The sequence below is a fragment of the Odocoileus virginianus genome, chromosome 17 (genome assembly GCF_023699985.2).
Source record: "Odocoileus virginianus isolate 20LAN1187 ecotype Illinois chromosome 17, Ovbor_1.2, whole genome shotgun sequence".
Taxonomy (NCBI): domain Eukaryota; kingdom Metazoa; phylum Chordata; class Mammalia; order Artiodactyla; family Cervidae; genus Odocoileus; species Odocoileus virginianus.
In genome coordinates this window covers 51,609,451-51,626,953 of record NC_069690.1, presented here as the reverse complement: position 1 = coordinate 51,626,953, position 17,503 = coordinate 51,609,451, and the positions used below count along the sequence as shown (strand labels likewise).

Here is a 17,503-nt window from a genome sequence, read left to right as displayed (position 1 = left end):
GTGCTCTGGGGGCCCTGGTCAGTGACCTGTGAGGAGAAGTTGTAAGAGGAGCCTGGCATGTGTACAAAGTACCCAGGCTGCCTCCTGGACCCGTGATCTGGGGGTTGGGGGTAGATGGCGGGCAGGGTGAGGGATGAGCCTGGAGAGCATTGGTGGGCGCCCAGGAGGGGTAGCGGGCCCTGGGAGTGGACTCTGGGGCCAGAAAACTGGGGGGCACAGTGAGGCCAGAGGCTGGAAGGAGGCTCCGAGGGGAGCACTGCGGGGCCAGGAGGCTGCCAGGGCAGGCGTGGAGTGCAGGCTCCATGTTAATTAACTCTGACGCCTGGCCTGGCCTCCCTTGTTGCTGGTTCCTGGACCTGCTTTTTGGGGCCCAGCCAAGTAGGCAGAAGAGTCGACTCATTGGAAAAGACCCTGATGCCGGGAAAGATTGAGGGCAGGAGGAGAAGGGGGCAGCAGTTGGATGGCATCACTGACTCAATGGACATGAGTTTGAGCAAACTCCAGGAGATGGTGAAGGACAGGAAAGCCTGGTGTGCTGCAGTCCGTGGGGTCGCAGAGAGTTGGACACTGAGCAACTGAATAATGGGCAGGGTTGTCAGGAGGGGCTAGGCCCTTGCAACTGTCTGGAAATCACCTTCTTGGAGGAAAAGGATTTGTATTTGGGGAGCGGCTGCCTTTCCTGTTTCTGGACATACACGTGTCTCACTTTAATTCTTGCAGCTGGAGTTGATCATGCCCATTTTACAGATGGGGAAGGTCCAGGCCAGCAGATGTTGAGAAATAAGTCAAAGATGGCTGGAGGGAAGGGGCCTCCATCTGATATTGACTCTGAGGCCCATCCTGGGATCCATCACAGCCTCCCTCCCAGTGAGATGCGAAGAAGGGCTCCGGACATGCATTTCCTCCCCCTGGGCACTCCCCCAGCTCTGACCAAGTGCCTGGAGACCAGGGGCAGCAGCTCTGCATGGCCACTCCATGTCGGAGTTGGGAGGGGTTTGCAGCACAGGCCCCTGAAGTCTTTGTGGCAAAACCCCCAAACCTCAGAGGCCACTGGGGGGCAAGCTGGCCGTCAGGAGTGGGAGTGGCTGCTGCTGGGAAGGCTGGCTGCTGAGGGACCTGGTGGTGGATGTGGTCAGCCTACCCCTAGCCTGGCCGGTGGGGTGGGTGCCACTGGGTCCTTACCCACTAACCATGCGGGGGGGGATCTGGGAAACCTTGGGTGTGGCCTGGCCCCTGAAGGCTGAGCTGGGGGGTCTTCCTCCTGGAGGCAGGAGGATGGACTGGCATTTTGCACTTGAACTAACCACTCTCTGCTCTGGGAAGGGCCCCCCCCCCCCCCACACACACACACACTCACCAGCCCCCAGGAGCTGTCTCCTCCTGTGGGAGTGGGCCTGAGCCAAGTTGGCCCCGCCCATGCCTGGGAGTGACTCACTCCCTCAGGGGTCAGAGGTCGAGGCACAGGATGGATCTGGCTGATCCCAGCGTCCAGCAGGCAGGCCCAGCCCCGACAGGGACGCTCCCAAGTTCCCTCCTCTGGGGACCACCTAGCCCATCCCCTGAGGGGGGTCTCAGCTCTTCCCAGGGGCCCGCAGGGAGGGGAGAGAGAGGAGGAGACTCCGTGAGTCATCCCCAGGCCCTGAGGGGCTGGAGAAGCAGGAGCGGGATCCGATAGTTATCTTCGGAGGCTCCAGGAAGAAGACAGAGCTCAGGGTGAGCTGGCCGCTGCGGCCGCCGGTTCCTCTCCGCTCCCCTCCCGGGTCATTTCCACCAGTGCACACATGGCCAGGCTGGCTCTGCTCCGACCCCCAGCTGCCGGGAAGCCTGGACCTCCTGGGGAGGGTGGCCTGTCATCTGAGTTGCTGGAGTAGGGGGGTTCAGGACCAGGTGGGGGGTACACCTGGCAGAGAGGAAGCCAGGGCCGGGCGGCAGGGAGAGGGTGCCCGTGGGCAGCAGCAGGTTCTTGGCATCACCCGTCCCTCCACCCCAGCAGGACGGGCTGGGCTGAAGGGCAGCCTGGCCATCTGTCCAGGTGAGCCTCTTGCCTCCTCTCTCTCCCTCTGGGGAACCACGTCACTTTTCCTTTTGGGGGGTGACTCAGGCTGGCTTGGGCAGTGGGCTTCTTGGCGTTCCTCGGGCACAGCTAACGCACCGGGGTGGGGGTGGCTGCCGGGAGGTCCCCTTCTCTCCGCCTGCCCCCCACCCCCCCACTCCCGCCGCACCCCTCGCCCAGCTCCGAGCTGCTGCCCCGCCGAGCCTCACTCTGCAGGGAGGCCGTCGCGGTCCCTCCCTACCTCTGCCCGCGCTCTGGGAGGCTCCTTGTTCCTCGGCCACAAAGCCCCTTTGATCCTCTGCTCGGCTCCGAGCCATGTGACCCGGTGGGCGGGCCGCGAGCGCAGGCGGCCGGCGCAGCCCGACTCAGCTGCTGGGTGAGTCCGCGCTCCCTTTGTTCCCTCCAGCCTCGCTCCGCTCGCAGGGGGCTCTCAGGTGGTCTGGCCGCCGGGCAGCCCCCCTCCCCCGCGCCCCAGGGCTGAGCGGGAACGGCGCCTCCCCGGAGCACCCCCCCACCGCCCCGCCCCAGGCCCGGCCACCCCCCGCCCCCCACAGCCGGCGGGACAGCCCCCCTGGCCCCAGGAGCGGGGCGGCGGGAGCTCGGTCCTCCACGCGGGGCCCAGATTTTCCGCCGCGGAGCAGAAGAGTACGGCTTTGTGTCACAGCCGAGGCTTTGTAAATATTTGGCTGGCTACCCGAGTGGTTAAGTCCGCCTCGGCCAGCAGTTTCTTGGAGCCCGTTTCCCTTTCGCAAGGGGTCTTCCCTGATATTCCTGGAGGGCCGGGAGGAGATGCTGGTGGGCCACCGCTGCCTCTTCAAACTGTCCCATCCAGATTGTCAGCCGTTAGGGGTAGGCGGGTTAGCGGAGGACCGGCTGGAGATTAGTTTCAACAGACGCTTAGAAATGCCGGAATTGGAGACCTTGAGGACAGAATTGTGTTCCGGGGGAGTTTGTGCTGCAGCTTGTCTGGATTCCTGGGAGGTGTTTGGGACGTTCTCGATGTTCCTGGGAGCGGACTGGGGAGGGGGGCAGTGGGGAGTGGTGGGATGGGTTGCTGGCATGCTTGTGTTTGCTGGAGGATGGAAAGGTGTCTGCCTCGCCATGCCCTGCCAGGGAGCGGCATCTCCAGGACGTGTCTTGCGAAGGGCTTTTCTAGCCGAGAGAAGTTGGGACTCTGGTCCCGTAGCCCCCGGGACTCCAGTCCCATAGCCGGATCAGCACGTCTTCTCAGGCACCCAAGGACGGAGGGCAGGGAGGGCAGGTGCTGGACAGGCAGGGCCATCTGCTCTGAAACTTCATTCCCAACGTCCCCTGGGGGTCGACTCGGCTGCTGATCTTCGTTCTCATCTCCCTCTCTTTCCTCCGCCGTGAAATCTGCTGGCATTTTTGTATGAGGTTTCGGGAAGCATCTCTGCTCACCAAAGAGAAGTTTGAGATTCCTTTCCTGGAGAAAAATGTGCTGCCCGGCAGCAGTCTATACGGCGGGTTTCTGGTCCATGCAGTGGGTTTCTGGTCCATGCATTGGGGTTCTGGTCCACGCACAGGGTTTCTGGTCCATGCAGAGGGTTTCTGCCTGTGGGGACAGCGCCCTGGTTGGAATTCTGTTTGGATCCTGCCTTGGAAAGTCCTGCTGGGGAGAAGTGAGAGAAAGGCCCCCTTTTTCATAATGGTGTGCTTCCTGCCCTTCGTTCATTGTTGTTTTGCCTTCAAACTTAGGGCTTCCATGGGTGTTTACAGACATGTCAATTCTCTTTGGCAACCCAGAGGCTCCTTTTCAGGAACTAGAAAGAAGAACAAGTTTGTCTGATCATTTGGGGAGTGGGAAGCTTGTATTCACATGAGGTCTCTTTGGAGAGGGGGCATGAGCACCTGACTCCTCCGGTCTTATCTGGGTTAGGACATGGCTGGGAAAGGACGTGGCCTCTTCTGTGGCTGACCTCTTTTTACGCCCGTCTCGGGGGACCTGTGTGGTCACTGACCCTCGCCCACCCTTCCTGGGCATCCCTACTGCCCGCCCATCATTTCCGGGTTGTGACATCTGCAGTACTATTGGGTCTACTGGTTTATGTCTGTATTTCCGCCAGGCTCTGCTCCTCGAGGCCGGCACTGTGACAGGGATGACTGGCATTTGGGGAGGAACTACTGTGTGTGTGGCGGGGGGGGGACCGGGCATTCTGTCCTGGAGGAGACAGAGCCCCATTCTGGAAAGGGGGCTGCCACGAGGCAGAACAAGAGCTCATGGTGTCATTGGCCCCTACCAACACCAAGCCTTGGGGGGAGCCCATGGGGCTGTTGCCTGAGTGCCAGGTCTATCGCTCCAGGACAGGGTTCACCAGGGCTTTCACCCCAGAAGCCCTGAACCCCTTAAGACAACCAGGATCCTGGGGCTGACTTACTGCCTCACCCCCTGCCTGCTTCCGCAGCCGCCTCATGCTCTCCCCACTTCCTGCCGTGTCACCACCGGCTTGAACGGCTCTCGTCAGATAGGGCAGCTTTGCAGGAAGGAGGCGTCCTAGGGGCTGACATGCATTTGGCAGAAGGAGAGCCCCCCAGCAGCGAGGAGCGGCGCTGGTTTCCTGTGGTGTCAGAGGTCTCTAGGACGCCGGTCACCCCTGCACAGTCACCCCCCCGCACGGCTTACTCCTGGGCCGCCTTTCCCAGACTGCCGATGGCTCTGGGCTCCCTGCCTCTCCCACTGGCCTGGTGTGTAGGAAACAGTACTTTATTTCAGCCTGTGAGGGTGAGGACAGACGCTTGCTGCCCCCGCTGAGTCCCTGGCCGGGGTCCTCTGCAGTGGAAGGCAGTCAGCCTTCCACACCTGCCGTGCCAGCCCCATCCCTCTTCTCACCTGTCCCCAACCTTGGCTTAGCCATAGATGCTTCAGGGACTGGAGCTGGGGTCCCCGCTCCCCTCAGCCGGGGTCTTGAGGAAGATGCTTCCAGCAGGAATCATAGCCCTTGGCTGGGACTCCCCTCCCAGACTTCTGCCTGCCAGCACCAGGCTTAGATTTGTTTGTTGAGTACCAGCCTGGTTCCCGGGACAGGTAGGGACCTGTTCTCAGCGGCTCAGTGGAGCCTCCTGACGCCTTCCCAGGAGCGCCCCCGAGGTGGTGGCAGCTCTGCAGCTGAACCTGTTGGCTGTGCAGCCTGGGGAGGCGGCCAGCAAAGGTGCGGGTCCGGTCCACAGCTGGGAGGGCGTCTTGCCCCAACTGGTGGGCCCTCCAGTCTGCCCACCTCCCAATGGGCTCGCCGCGGGCCCTGTTCTGGGGCTTGCAGAGCGGTAGGTGGAACATCTGGCCCTGGGGTGTGGGTGGGTGGGTGGAGTTCTAACTTGCCACTCTTTTATCACTACCGAGAGCAGGCGAGGGGTTTACTGCTGAGAGGCCTGGGGAGCTCTGACTCCACCTCTGCAGGGGCCTGAGTGGCCACTTGGCCTCACCTGGGCTCACCTGTCCCCCATAGGAGCTGAGCTGCATCATCCCACCCACCCATCTGGGCTGCGGGGCTGGCCCTTGGTGGCAGGGGAAGGGCAGCGCAAAGCAAAGGGCCTGAAAGAGGGCAGATGAACCAGTTTGCTTCCTCTCCCTTCCTGGCCATTCCAGCGTAAATAAACCCTTTAACCTGGGTTTAGTAGCCAGATCATAGCAGAAGCATCCCTCTTCTTGCTCTGCTGAGGCTGGCAGGGGGGTTTGGGGGGTGGGACCGCACCTGGCCCATGAGATGTCAACTCCTGAGCATCCTGGCTGCTCTCAGAGGCTCTGGGTTGCGGTTCAGTCGCCCACACTGACCCCCACGGAGCCTTCGGTCCACCCTCTGTTTCCTTGCTTCCGGAGCCATGTGCCTTGGAGGGGGACCCCTGGCCCTGTCCTGCCCTGCGAGTGCCAGGCACCGAGCACCCAGTGAGGCGGTCACTCCGACGAGCGAACGTCCTTGCTGGTGTCCCCGGTGGGATGCACACGCCCGCACCTCCTCCCGCCTCCCACACCCTTATCTCTTCTCTTATCTCCCAGGCCTGTCGCCAAGGCCTCTGACAACAGATAAGGCTTTCCCTTTCCCGGGGCAAGAAAGCGAGTCTGCCTCCTGCAGGAGGCCACCCCACTCCAGGTGAGGACGTCTGTGTCCTGCCTGCGTGTCGTGCCCCGGACCATGCCCTTGTGTTGGGCTGAGCCCTCGCGGTCTTCATGGAGGCCTGGACACTCCTGTTGTCTCTCAGTGGAGGCGTGAGCGATACCGCGTGATCGCCTCGGTGTTTCATCTTTTATTCAAACGCTCTGTGGTTCCTGTGAGACAGGCAAGCTTCAGAGAGCCTTGTAAGAACAGACATTTGTTTTGCTCTCTTTTCACGGGCGGTCCTTGAAGCCTTTTTTTTTTTTTTAAAGAGAAAGGACCGAAGAGCAGCGTTTCTTTGGTGATTTGAATACATTTTCCTGGGGCAGGGGACTGGATCAGATGACCCCAGGCCTGCCTCCACGCTCTGGTGCCGTGGGAGCTGTTGGGAAGTGAGAACAGGATCCCAGTCTTTTGTTCCTCGGCTGCCTGGGACCAAGGAAGAGCTGCCAGTTGCTGGGGTCAGTTGTGGGCCCCTGAGACGAACGACAGGTGGACAGCGGCCCCGTTGAGTTGGAGTGAGAATCCTTGTTGATTGTCATTTGGGGGCTGGTGGGGGCTGGTGCAGGGGGCCAGGGAGTGCAGAGAGCGGTGGAGGGTGTCACTGTACACCCCCCCGCAGGGGAGCCCTCCCTCGGCCCCGCAGTGACGAGGGCACAGGGCAGAGGGCCTGGGGCCACTTTGCAAACCGCATGCTCTGCTGACGTCTCTTGAGTCACCCCAGTGACTTTACCGTCAGCCCACCAGCCCAGGAGCCCCACAGCCGGCGCTGGCTCCCAACCACCGGCTACTTGGGGCCAGGTGCCTGGGGCCCCCAGCCTCCACGTCCAGGAGTGTCACTTACGGGACCTTCGTCACCAGCTGGGGGGGCCACCTGCCTCCCTCCCCACGTGACGGAGGTGGGCACTGAAGCGAGGGGAACGGTGGGTTGGGACGGGTCCGTGATGAAATGCCATGCTTCCAGACCGTTCTTCATGGGAAGGAGAACACGTTTTAAGAGGCATCTGTTTTCCATTGGTTTAAGTGCAGTTGTTGAAAAAGTGGGGAAACAGAAGGTCCTCCACGTGTCACGCGCTACCCGGGAAGGTGCTGAGGGCAGGTAGGAAGGCGCCTTGGCGCCTCTTGGCCTCCACGGCCACCCTCCGGGGCTGGAGTGCAATGGTGAAGAGCACAGTCAGGCAGAGGGGGGGCTCAGGAGGTGGGGGGGCGCCCCATGTCCATGTGGCAGCTGCTTCTCACACGGCTCACCTCCGTGAGGGCCACCCCCACACAGCACCCCCTCCACAGATGCCTACTTCCTGCTTCCTGCCTGCCTGGCGCAGAGCTGCTCAGCTGTCCTTTTCCATCTCTCCAAACTCTTGGCTGCCTCCCCAGCTTCCTCCGGGGCCCAGTGTGGAACCGGACGGCCCGGTCCTGTCTCCCCGAGGCTCCGGGGACCCCGTCTGTGTGCCAGCAGCCGCCTCTGTCCCCTTCACTCTTTCACTCCTTCGTGTGTTCATCCAGCAACGCTTTGGGAGGGGGAGCCAGCTCTACATCTGCTGAAGAGGTGCCACTGTGCCTGGGGGCCAGGCCCTCACGGGCCATGGAGAGCTGGGCGGGTGACCCCTGTGTGCACCTCAGTTTCCGCCTTCAGCCTGCTGCGAGTTCACCGGCTTGTGGGGAGATGTGTGAGTCGGCGGGGGGAGTTGGTCCTCGGGTTTTGTGGGTACAGTTGAGCCGAGAGGCCTCTCTGTGGGCTCCCCCCACTCCAGCTCACCGTGTGGCTCCCTGAGGACGGCTGGAAGTAAAGAGCTGATTCACACCACGGGGCACCCCGAAACCCGAGTGCTAAAGTTATAATTAAACCTTGAGAAACCTGGGGGCCCCTCCCCCCTGAGGCCTGCACCACCTCGTAAAAGTGGGGCTTCACTTGATTCTCCTTGTGGCTTGTTTGGCATCCTGAGGGTTTGGGATGGGGGTGGAGAGAGGGCTTGGGCCTCTAACGGATTTGGGGTGGGCCCAGGAAATCCGGCGGTGGCCCCCAGCAGTTCTGCAATCATTCCCTCCAGACTAGCTAGCGCTCCGGAGAAGGCAGTGGCAGCCCACTCCAGTGCTCTTGCCTGGAGAATCCCAGGGACGGTGGAGCCTGGTGGGCTGCCGTCTATGGGGTCGCACCGCGTCGGACGCGACCGAAGCAACTTAGCAGCAGCAGCAGCTAGCTCCCAGGACTCTGACCAGCCTCAGCACCTGGCTGGTCAGGCAGGCGGTAGCGGGGTGCAGGTGGGTGCTGGCCCATGGCGGCTGCACCCTGCTGGTTCAGGCACATGGAAGGGGTCTGAGTGGGTGTCCTGGATAGCAAAGGTTTTCACCTCTTGTCCCTCCTGCCCAGAGATCCGGGATGAGCCACGTTCAGCCTTTCTGACTGCTGACTGGCTGCTTTTGCTGCCACATCCCCCTCCTCTCAGGGTGAGGCTTCCTTCTGTAAACAGGGCTTGCTTCCGGGTCGTTCTGTGACTTGACTGGTTCTAGCCCGTGACACTGAGGCAGGCCCCTTGTTAAAAATTCATGTTGAGTCCTTAACAAGCAATGGTGGTGTGAGGAGCGGGCTGCACAGGTGGAGAAGTCACCGGAATCACCCCCCAACACACACACAAACACACACACAGGCTGCTGACTGAAAAGGCGGGGAGGGGCGTGCAGGCTGGATTGGTGCGGGGTGGGGTGGGGGGCAGCTGTGGATCAGAGGACGGCGCTGTCGTTCTGGTTCCCTGGGCAGCACAGTCATCGGCCTTCTTGTTGTTGATAATAGCTTTATGGAGATATAATCCACATTCCAGAAAATGCTCCCTTTTATTGTGTACAATTCAGTGGTTTCCCGTATACTTACAAAGTTACCATCATCACCAATTCCAGAATATTTTTGTCACCACCCCTCAGAGGTCTTAAGTCCATTAGTGGTCATTTTCTATTCTACTCCCTGCTTCCAGCGCCTGGCAACCACGAATCTGCCTTCTGTCTGTGAATTTGCCTATCATAGGTATCTTCTATTAGTAGAATCATGTAGTAAATGGCTTTCTTTTTCTTTTTTTTTTTTAAACGGGTGGCCTTTTGTATCTGGCGTCATTCACTTAGTGTAATGTTTTCAAAGTTCATCCATAAGTAATGTGTCCATGCTCCATTCCTGTTTGTGGCTGCGTAGTATTCCATTTAAAGAGTTGCACCACGTTGCGTTTATCCGTTCATGGGTTGATGGGCATTTATTTGGGCTGTGTCCACTTTGTAGCTCATGTGAATCGTGCTGCAGTGAGCACTGGGGTCCAGGTTTGGCTGGGCAACATGTGTTTTCATTTCTCTCGGGGACCCGCACAGTCAGTTGGGAACACTTGTCTCCCAGCACCCAGTGGGGGTGCACTGTTGATCTGTTGGGCCCCACTCCCAGTGGCTGTGAGCACTGCATGTCAAGTCTGGAATCTGTGTCTCTGTGCGATTGGCTGGGGGTTCTTTGGTTTCACGGTGAGTCCAGGGCCAAGCTTCGTGGAACAGGATGAATCAATGAGGAATTAATGCAGGGAGGAGTTGGGGGTGGGATCAAGGAGCGGAGGAGCCTGTTGGGTCCTGCCACTGACTTCTGGTTTCCTTGGCCTGCACAGGGCCCAGGACAAGGCAGGAAGGGGAGAAGGAAGGCTTGTGTGTCCTCTCCAGGGGAGACGGGCTCGTGACAGTGAGGTACTGGCGGTGAAAGAGGAAGTGGGTGGGAGGAGTGGGTGGGAGAAGTGGGCGGGGTCAGACCCCTCCCCCAGTGGGAAGGTGGGGGCGAGGATGCAACCCCCTCCCCATTCCTGGCGGGAGCGGGAGGTGCATCCTTCCTGGGCGGGTGGAAACGCAGGGCTTGGGGGAGGTCGGCCTCTGGGGTCCAGGGAGGGTGTGAGGGTGAGTGCTGCTCCCCTCAGAATCTGCAGGAGCAACAAGCTACACTCTTTCTGGACTGTTGTGTGCATCACAGGCAGAAAAGTTAAGCCGCAGAATGAATGCGTGTTGCTTGTCTTTTTAAGCCACCGCACAAGTGCATCCAGCAAAGACTCACCCGTGTGCACGTCTGGGCGCCTGCTGTGTCCACTCTCATCATCACGCCCGGGAGCGCGCTGGGGAGGGCCCACTGGTGCGGTCCCGGGAAGGCGGCGGGGCGGTCCGGCTTCCTCCCGCCTCCTCCTGGCCCTCCCCGCCCTACCCCGCCCTCCCGGCAGCTGGAGGGGGCCTGCGCTCCTCGCCAGTTCACAGGCAGAAATTACCATATGAATGTGGCTCCTTCCCGGAGCCGCCGGTTGGGGAGACCTGGGAGGGGACAGGCTCCCACCCTCGGGGGCCGGGGGGGCCTCCAGGTCCTGTGCTGACTGAGGCGAAGCTCCTTCAGAGGCACAGATCGATCGGTTGGAGGACGCCGGACATTCTCGGTCCACAGTAGGTCCCTACTGGGTGTGGAGGGTGTAGGGGGTGGGTTGGGAGTCTGCCTGTGGGCCTGCTGGGTCCTAGGAAGTGTGGGAGACCCTGGGGACCGGCGAGCCCCTTTCTTTAACTTTCGTCTCAACTTGTAGGAGAACGTGTTGTTACTATAGCTCTTGTTATTTTGGTCTGATTTCAAAAGTGTCAGCTAATTATGGCAGGAAATGTAGAGTCTAAGGAAGGATGTGAAGGCGAGGATCGGATACGATAAAGCAAGTCTGAGCGCTCTGTAAACTGTAAAGTGCTGTGCGCAGGCCAGCCCGGATGGCGGTCAGCCCTCCTCTGATGGCCTGGCCTGGCCTCTTGCGTTCCTGGCCGAGCTCCTGGGGGCCAGGACCGAGTGCTCTAGGGGCCTTCTCCAGAGCCCTGCTTGGAGAAGTGATTAATACTTTGCCAGCTGACCCAGTCACTGTTAGGTTTAGGCTGCTGCTATGTCACCTTTCACTGCGGGACAGCAAATTAATGGATGCCTAGCGCCTGGTGGCCCAGCCACTGCACGCAGGGACCCAACCCTCGCCGTAGCACTGGCCAGGTCAGCTGCAGTGCAGAGAGTGGCCTGACTGAGGTTTCAGGGTTGAGACAGAGCCCCGGGTGGGCCCAGGTGTTCGGACCTGAGGTCCCCCTGCCCACGCCCGCCCCTCCAACACCCTTGCCTGCCCTGCCCAAGCTTCAGGGAGAGACCTCACATGCCCTGAGGCCCCAGTTAGGGGCAGGTGAGGACGCGGGTGGGCTGCCCAGGTGACGCTAGTGGTAAAGAGCCCTCCTGCTAAGGCAGGAGACATAGAAACATGGGTTTGATCCCTGGGTCAGGAAGATTCCCTGGAGGAAGACATGGCAACCTACTCCAGTATTCTTGCCTGGAGAAGCCCATGGACAGAGGAGCCTGGCAGGCCCCAGTCCATAGGGGGCAAAGAGTCGAACATGAACACGACTGAAGCAGCTTAGGGCGCAAGCATGAGGAAGGGGGTAGGGATTAGGGGCCGCCCAGTCTCCTCTCCCTCTGTGGGCACCCCCATGCCCCCACTGACGGTTTCCTGAGCAGAATTTCCTGAATGGGCAAGAGCTGTCCCAGGAAGTGCATCCATCCTTCCGCCGAGATGCTTTGTGGTTCCAGAAGGGAGATGGAAACCGGAAATCGTTCACATCTCATTCACATGCCGGCACACGCGGAAGGCTGAGCGGAGGGAAGCCCGGGAAGCCCGTGGGAAAGGATGCAGGCCAGCACCGCGGGAGCCTCGCGGAGGGGCCAGGGCCGCAGAGAGGCCGCCTGCACCGACCCGGGAGCAGCGGCCCCGCGATGCTCTGGGAAGAGAGGAGGGCGGGAGGCAGCGAGCTGACCTTTCGTTCACTCATTCGACATCTTACGTACCGGGCTGTGGGATGTGAGGTTTTGTGAGCAGCAGAGGAGACAGACCTTGAAGTTGCAGGCTGTGCGCAGGGGCACTCGGGTGGAGAACCAAGGGACACCGGGAGTCCCCCAGAGCAGTGCCAAGGGAGGCCCTCCCTGGGGAGCCTTGTTAGAGGAGAGGAGCCAGGGAGATGGTGCACACGTCGAAACTGGAGAGCCGGGCATGGGCTTCCGTTTTATTAACACGTGCTCTGTGCATTGGCCGTGCCAGGCTCTAGCCTCTGTGCTTTATAAGTATCTCGTTTGGTCCTCACAGAGCTCTTACAAGGCAGATAATATCTCGTATTACCCAACAGAAACCTGAGGCATTGAGAGGTTGCGTTACTTGCTCAGGGTCACACGGGGATTCTGGGATGGAACAGGGTCCCAGCTGCAGGATTCTGGGGCCTCGGGGATCTTGTGTTATCCAAGGTACAGGGGGACCCAGTCAGGCTTTCAAGCCAGGGGAGCAATGTGATGAATTTGTTTTAAACAGGCCTTCCTGGTGCCTTGAGATGGGTAGACCCTACGGTGGGGTGGGGAGTGGGGGGCTTAATGGGGATGACTTGATTTGTGGGAGCCGTGGAGTTTGGGAGGCCAGGTGACTGCCTTCGGATGTGTTGGATTCAGATTGATAGGATTTGGGTGGATGACTGGATGTGGAAGGAGGGACCAGGACTGGCCCCTGGGTTTCCAGCTGTAGTAACTGGGTCAGTGGAGATGCCATTACTCATGGGGGCAGGTGGCACGAATGGGTCCGGAGCTCAGTTGGCGGCATGTTCAGTGGGAGGCATCCACTGCTTCACTAGGGCAGGGACCAAGGATACCCAGCTCTGGGCAGGGGGCCTGGCACAGTGGGCCATCTCTGCTGAGTCATGATTGGCTCTGGTATATGAATCTGGACAGAGGTTGGCGTCTGATTCTCAGAGCATGGGCAGGATCACTGCAGGGAGTGTCCAGCTGGGACCAGACTGGTTCTATAGGTGGAGGAGGAGCCAGCGAGGCAGCGGAGAACCCGGAGACAGAGGAGCAGCAGAGGAGAAGTTGGGGTGAGGGGTGACCCCTTCAAAGGGTTGGCAGCTCCATCTGGTCAGAGCCCCAAGTCCAGCGGTGCACCCAAGGTTCGTGTCATGCACATTGCAAGCGTGCAGGAGTTGCAGGAAGCGGGACTCTGCCTGGTGTCCGACCCACACAGGACTTGGGAGTGTCTGTGCACCCTGCCCGTGGCCAGCATCTCCCGTGGGCAGTGTTTCAGGGGTGTTGCACGTGTGTCCCGAGGGGGTGAGGCATGCTGTCCACACACACTGCTTTTTTGTGGGGTGAGCCTGCGGTTGATGGGTGCATGTGTATCCCTGAGCTCACCATCCCCATCTCACTTCAGGGAGCATTTGACCTTGTGGCTCAGGGTGTCCCCTAAGATGTTACAGACCTGCCCTGGCACATCTGCTCTGCCCAGGTGCTCCCCTGGGAGAGCAGGGGCTAGGCACTGCATGGGGTGGGGAGCAGGGGGCCCTTTCCGGCAGGCAGGGCTCCGGGCAGCCCCGCGGGCAGGTGGGCACAGTCTAGGCAGGCTTTCTGCAGAGTGGACACGGAGAGAGCCGTCTCAGGGGTCGCGTGGGTTCCTAGGCTTGAGTGCTCTGCTTCCTGACCCCCTGACCTCCTGAGCAGGAAGAAGCTGGAGGTGGGGAGGGGGGACATGACTTCAGCGGCCTCGACTCACATCAGCCTGGAGCTGGAGCTGCCGGTGGACGGTGACATGGTTCAAAAAGGTCCAGAGCTGCTGACCCTTCCCACCTTCCCCAAACCTTCCCGGCCCCTGCAACTAGTGGTATGAGGTGTCCTCCCTCCTTACGGGGTCATTGGTCAGGCTTCCGCTCCTGGCCTAGAACTCTCCCCTCCCTGCCCGGCCCCCTCCCTGGCCGTGCCTTCAGACCCCCGCCTCTCTGAAGGGACCAGGGTGGGTAGGGGGCCCTTTGGGGGGTGTGGGGGAGGAGAACTTATTAGGCAGCATCTCGGAGCCTGAGCAGATGATCTGACAAGAGAATTGCTTGGTATCTTTGGGGAGGGGAGCTCTTTTCCTACTTAGATCCTGGCAGGGGGCCGCTCTCTTGCACCCCAGAGGACCCTGTCTAGTTTTTGTTATTTTACATGATCTCATCAGTTGCGGGAGGGGGCGCCCCCAGCCTCCCCAGCACGGAGCTCTGGTGTGCGTCTGCTGACAGTCTTGCTGATAGGAGAGGGGGCTGGGGGACTCCACCCCGTGACAAATGGCCACTTTCCACCCATCTGTGGGGGAAGGTCTTCTCTTTCTGTCTTTAACTTTGCGAGCACTTGCCAAGAACTAACGGAATCTCTGTGGCTGACCGCTTGGACGCAGTGGGCGGGCTGGATTCTGGGTTTGCCTTGGGGCAGGGTCTATCCTGCTGGAAGGTTCCCTGGGGCGGGAGGCGGCTCGGGGGCACATTCTCTGAGCCTTCGAGGCGAGTGTGGGCGGCGGAACACGGAATGAAAGATAAATCCCTTGACACAGGAAGTCGGAGGCCTCATCCCTGGCCTCCTCCGCCTCGTGGATTCGGCGGCACTCGGTTCTGCACGCCAAGTTTTAGGAAAGCGCCTAGGACGCGGTGCAGGTTGGAGCCTGCTCTGACCAAAGATTGATGTCTCAATAGGCTGCTAAACTCGGGTGAGGAACTCTGCTGGAGGAGGGGGGCGGGAGGCGGGCTGGAAATGAAAGAACAGAAGGGGGCCTCTTCCAGAAGGGGGTGGGGGGTGCGGGCTGAGCGTTGGATGCCGTCCAAATCTGGCTCCACCGACCGACGCCAATTGAAACCGTGTTGGCAGAAGTGAAGAGGTTCTTGAGATTCTTTCCCGGACAAAAGGGAAGACGTTTGCTTTAAAGGGTTTGGCGAGAGACAAGGGCGGGCAGTAAAAGTGGGGAATCACCCCCCTCTGGACTTTGGGGGGCCCTGGGCTCCTGAATGAATAGAGTTGGGTGGGAGCAGGGGCTGTTCCTACCCTGTCCCCTCCCAGGTCTTGCAAAGGGCGCGGGGTCGTGGGAAGTCTTTCCACCCAATCTGTCCCTGCACAGAAACCCTGAAGCTGCGATTTTGTTTTGAGTCTCCTCTTGGGAAAGATCACGGGCTCCAATGGGGAGAGAGATGCAACTCCTGGCGTTTGCAAACTCCCGTCTTTCTTCAGAGAGGCCTTCGCCTTTGTGCTGGATCTCTAAGCCGGCTTTCAGGCCAGAGGGCAGGCTCTCAGCTTTCTGGCCTCCCGGTTCCTCATCGGGCTTCAGGGAGACGCTTCCTGCCCTGTACGAAGTGTGAAGTGTAATTCGATTTGGAACTACTTATTGAATTAGATGAGCCGTGTACGCTTTAAAAATGCATGCCTTGATTCCTGGCCTGCACAGATTTGCAAAATTCAGTCATTTGTATTCAGTGTTTCCATCTTTAGAAGGGAACAGGAAGTTCCCCTGTGACATTTATGGGGAGTTTGTAGTGGCTGGGGTAGTTTCGCGGGGACACAAGGAAAAGCGGAATCTGGTAAATGGGAAAAGATTCTGTTTCAAAGCCCCGCAGGGAATGACAGTCCTTATCTCCCTGCCCATCCCTCACAGCTTTCTCCTTGGGCTTAGGGATGGAGACCAGCTGTTCATAACCTCTGCCCTTTCCCTCTTTTCCTGCCTTTGATCATCAAACGATTTTTTAAATTTATTTATTTCTTTTGGGCTTCCCTGGTAGCTCAGAATCCGCCTGCAGTGCAGAAGACCCCGGTTCGACCCCTGGGTTGGGGAAGATCCCCTGGAGAAGGGAGAGGCTACCCACTCCAGTGTTCTTGCCTGGAGAATCCCCACAGACAGGAGCCTGGCGGGCTGCAGCCCATGAGGTCGCAGACAGTTTTGGTTGCTCTGGATCTTGGTTGCTGCACTCGGGCTTTCTTTAGTTGTGGCGAGCAGGGGCTGTTTGCTAGTTGTAGTGGGTGCAAGGGCTTCTCATTGCAGTGGCTTCTCCTGGGGCGGAGCACAGGCTCAGTAGCTGCAGGCGTGCAGGCTTCGTTGCTCTGCGGCATATGGTCTCTTCCCTCACCAGGGATCGAACTCGTGTCCCCTGCATTGGCAGGCGAATTCTTATCCACTGTACCACCAGGGAAGTCCCCCCACCCTGATTTTTTTGTTGTTATTTTTCATCTTTTTTTTTTTTTTCATTTTTTGGCTGTGCCTCGTAGCTTTTGGGATCTAGTTCCCCAACCAGGGATCAAACCCAGGGTCCCTGCAGTGGAAACTCTTGAGTCCTAACCACTGGACCACCATGGGATTCCCTAAAATTTTTTTTAATACTCTTCCTCACCCTTTTCTGACCATGGAACCCACAATATCTTTGTATGTTGAGAAGTTCCAATTCAGTAATGAAGTGATTAAATTCTAAGTTCTCGTTAGACCAAGTTAGTTTCATCAAGAAAGCTACAGGGTTCTTTGATGAACCCCACAAATTGTCCAGATTTATTCGCAATTTATTGCCTGTCTTCATGTGTACTTACTTTAGGGAAAGACTCCTTATCTTTTAACAGCTTCTAAAAGAGGTTTGTGATACATAACATGAAAATCCTGTGCCAGATTGGATTCCTTGCTTGTAAGGGATTACTATGAATCTGCGTGGAAGTTTTGGCTGATGAACATTTGAATAAATGAACTTGTTCCTATGTGCCATTCGGACTGACCTCAAGCCTATTGGTATCTTCTTTTTGTTACTGTGTAATAGGTGCTCAGTAAATGTTGCTTGAATGTATCATTGTGATGGTCTTGGTCCGCTGGGACCCCAGGATCTTTTTCTACTGTTCATTAACCATATTTTATAATTGAAATACAGGTGATGGACAATATTATGCATTGCAGGTGTGTAATATAGTGGTTCACACTTTTTAAAGATTATACTCCATTTATAGTTACTATAAACTATTGACCGTATTACCTATATTGTACAATATATTCCTCTGGCTTATTTTATACATAATAGTTTGTACCTCTTAATCCCTCACCCCTTTATTGCCCCTGCCCGCTTCCCTCTCCCCACGGGTAACTACTGGTTTGTTCTCTATATCTGTGAGTCTGCTTCTTTCTTGTTATATTCTCTAGTTTGCTGTATTTTTTAGATTCCACATACTAGTGATCTCGTTCAGTCTGTCTTTCTCTGTCTGACTTATTTCACTTAGCATAATGCCCTCCAATTCCATGTATGTTGCTGCAAATGGCAAAATTCTTTTTTTTTTTTTTTAATGGTTGGGTAGTATTCTTTTGTGTGTGTCTGTGTACCACATCTTCTGTATTCATTCATCTGTTGATGGATACTTAGGTTGCTTTCACATCTCCACAATTGTAAATAATGCTGCTGTGAACATGAGGGTATATGTATCTTTTCAACTTAGTGTTTTTGGCTTTTTCAGATATATATCCCTAAGTAGAGTTGCTGGGTCGTAGGA

General features: G+C 58.2%; 1 protein-coding gene across 9 annotated transcripts in view; it reads left to right on the top strand.

Annotated features, from left to right (window-relative positions):
* SEPTIN9 (septin 9) overlaps positions 1-17,503 on the top strand; it is a 176,737-nt gene that overhangs the window by 137,785 nt on the left and 21,449 nt on the right. Inside the window, exon 1 of one of the 9 annotated variants that reach the window (XM_070479906.1) lies at positions 2,333-2,429. The exons of 4 other annotated variants lie outside the window; for them this stretch is intronic. The gene's annotated coding sequence lies outside the window, so the exon portion shown is untranslated. Of the gene's footprint in view, positions 1-2,332; positions 2,430-6,418; positions 6,678-6,960; positions 7,059-10,419; positions 10,597-17,503 lie in introns of those variants that run through there. 4 more of the 9 variants (XM_070479904.1, XM_070479905.1, XM_070479907.1 and 1 more) reach the window with 4 other exon arrangements.